The following is a 2,473-nucleotide window of genomic DNA, read 5'->3' as shown; positions in this document are numbered from 1 at the left end:
GTGCCTGGCTGTAATCAGATTACACAGTGTAACGTTTAACGATGCTAGTGCCCGGCTGTAATCAGATTACACAGTGTAACGTTTAATGATGCTAGTGCCTGGCTGTAATCAGATTACACAGTGTAACGTTTAACGATGCTTGTGCCTGGTTGTAATCAGATTACAGATGAGCTGAGGAGGAGCTGGGTGCAGGCTGTCGCTGGTTTATCGGGTTCGGGGGTTTCAGCTCCACGTTAACGTCAGTGACGGTGAAGCAAACGTCCGTTAATGACTGATAAACATCCGACATGAGACAGCTGCAGCAGCTTGTGTAAACCACCTCCCATGATGCTCTGCAGCTCTGCGTGGGCCGGCCAATAGCGTGCGCCGCCTGCTGTGATGTCACCGCGGTATAAAGGCCCCCGGCGGGTGTCGGCGGTCCGAGCAGAGTCAGCGTTCCCGGCCTGGACGCCTCGGCTGGAGGACTGCTGTCAGGAGGGAAACAAAACTACGGCGCCGTGCTGTAGTTTTGTTTTGTCTGTGGGTTCTTCAGGTTCCGGCTCTGCTTTGGATTTTCTGTTTCTGGACTCAGACTGAGGTTCTGCGATCGGCCCGGTTCTGGGCAGCGGGCAGCTTCAAGTAAGTGTTGGACTGTGATGGATGAGCTGCAGCTGACTGAAGGTCTGACGCCCCAGACGGGCTTCAGCCTCAGACGGGTCACTGACGTGCTGCTGCTTGTCCTCAGTTGTCTTTAGCTGCATTTTATTGTGTTTATCTGTGTTCTGCTGTGTTCTGCTGTGTTCTGCTGGGTTCTGCTGTGTTCTGCTGGGTTCTGCTGGGCTCTGCTGGGTTCTGCTGCGTTGTGCTGCTGAAGGTTGGACGCCCAGAATAGCCTCTGAGAGCATCAGTGTGGAGCTCGGCTGGCGTCTGATGGCTTTTTAAGGGAATCAGCGGCAGGGTATCAGTTGCTGTGAGCAGCACATGGTGGCTGTCAATCACTGAGGTGTCTGGGGGTATTTTTAGAGTTAACTGCCCCCATCAGGGGCAGAGCAGCTGCTTCATTATTTATAGGCTCCAGCTAAACTCTGTTCATGTGTCATCAGAAACAGTTTCAGGGAGACACAAGCAGATTGCCAGCAGAGCTCTGGCAGCTGCTTCATCAGAAGCCCTCAGAGGCTTTTAAAGAACAAACTGGTTCTGTTGGTTCTGTTGGTTCTCAGGAGTTTGAGTCTCTGCTGTCCTTTTGGTTGTCATTACAACAAACAGCATAAAATCTTTCTTTCTTTTTAAAACTGTTTTTACTGAAACACTGAAGCATCGAAGGAGACGATCAGTCTGACAGGAGCACAGACATTTAAAAGCACTCAGAGCAGATATAAAAGAAGTTTTAACGAACAGTTTGTTCAGGAGAGAGCTCCAATAACTATCAGATGTTGTACATGCTGTAAAACTGGAAAGAAAACTGTCCAATCAAATGTCAGGACCAAAACAAACAATAAAAAAGAAGAAATAAAAGTTTGAATAAAAATCATCTGATTTGTTTTAAATTGTAAAACTGTGCTTGTGTTTTGTTCTGAGGAATCTTCACTACTTGATGTTGACTCATGAATTGTCAGAGTCATGCAGTAAACGTCCAGTATTCTCCTGAAGTACTCGAGTAAAAGTACTTTAATTCTGTTACAAACCCGTCAGCTTTAGTTCTGATCCACGTTCTAAACCTGACGGAACCACTGGATCTTTGTTCCTGTTCAGTCTGACGTGGTGTTCTTCTACTAACATGCTAACATGCAGCGTGTTAGCATGTTAGCAGCTGATTTGCTGTAATCTGGAAACGTGTTTGGGTTTAAAACCAATCAACATGTTCATGTGATCAGGTTCATTTAAAGGGATTTGATTTGAAAACAGTTTTTCAACTTTCTCCGTGTTTTACTCAACGTGAAACATTTCACCTGTTTAAGGCGGTATTAAGGGTCAGCGTGTTTTTAAGGGACCCTTGCTTAGATTTCCAGACAAATGAACTGCACGTCAGCATCTGAATATATAAACAAATTGCAGACAATCGCAGACTCGCAGGTTTGAGTGAAATCTGAAGTTGATCAGAACGGAGACGAATGAATCCGTTTGGTTTTAATTTCAATGAATGTTTCCTTTGAAAACGTTTAAAGTTTGAGCTTAGTTCCTGATAAATGATGAGAAACACTGAGTAGGTCAGAATAGATGGCAGTTTGACTCTGAGTTAGGATCAGGACCAGAACCTGGACCCCTTAGTGCCACCAGACCAAGAAGCTCAGGTCCAACTAGCACCAAACTGGGCCAATGAAGAACTGACACCAAGTCAGTAATATTAAAACAGGGCAATGAGTCAAAACCAAACCAACCAGTTCAGGACAAAGGAGTCCAAGCAGATCAAAGCCAGCTGGGACAACCAGGACCAACTGGGACAACCGGGAACAACTGGGACCAACTGGGACAACCGGGAACAACTGGGACCAAC

At 46.3% G+C, this 2,473-nt stretch overlaps 1 protein-coding gene across 1 annotated transcript in view; it reads left to right on the top strand.

The window, feature by feature from the left end:
- The first annotated feature begins 424 nt into the window (after window positions 1-424).
- The window catches only part of ttn.2 (titin, tandem duplicate 2), a 236,644-nt gene continuing 234,595 nt past the window's right edge, over window positions 425-2,473 (top strand). The window contains exon 1 of the mRNA XM_008292835.1: window positions 425-618. The gene's annotated coding sequence lies outside the window, so the exon portion shown is untranslated. The remainder of the gene's footprint in view (window positions 619-2,473) is intronic.

The sequence above is a fragment of the Stegastes partitus genome, unplaced genomic scaffold, assembly GCF_000690725.1.
Source record: "Stegastes partitus isolate 25-593 unplaced genomic scaffold, Stegastes_partitus-1.0.2 Scaffold837, whole genome shotgun sequence".
Classification (NCBI taxonomy): Eukaryota; Metazoa; Chordata; class Actinopteri; family Pomacentridae; genus Stegastes; species Stegastes partitus.
Note: the sequence above shows the minus strand (reverse complement) of the source record. Positions and strands in the feature narration are given on the sequence as shown.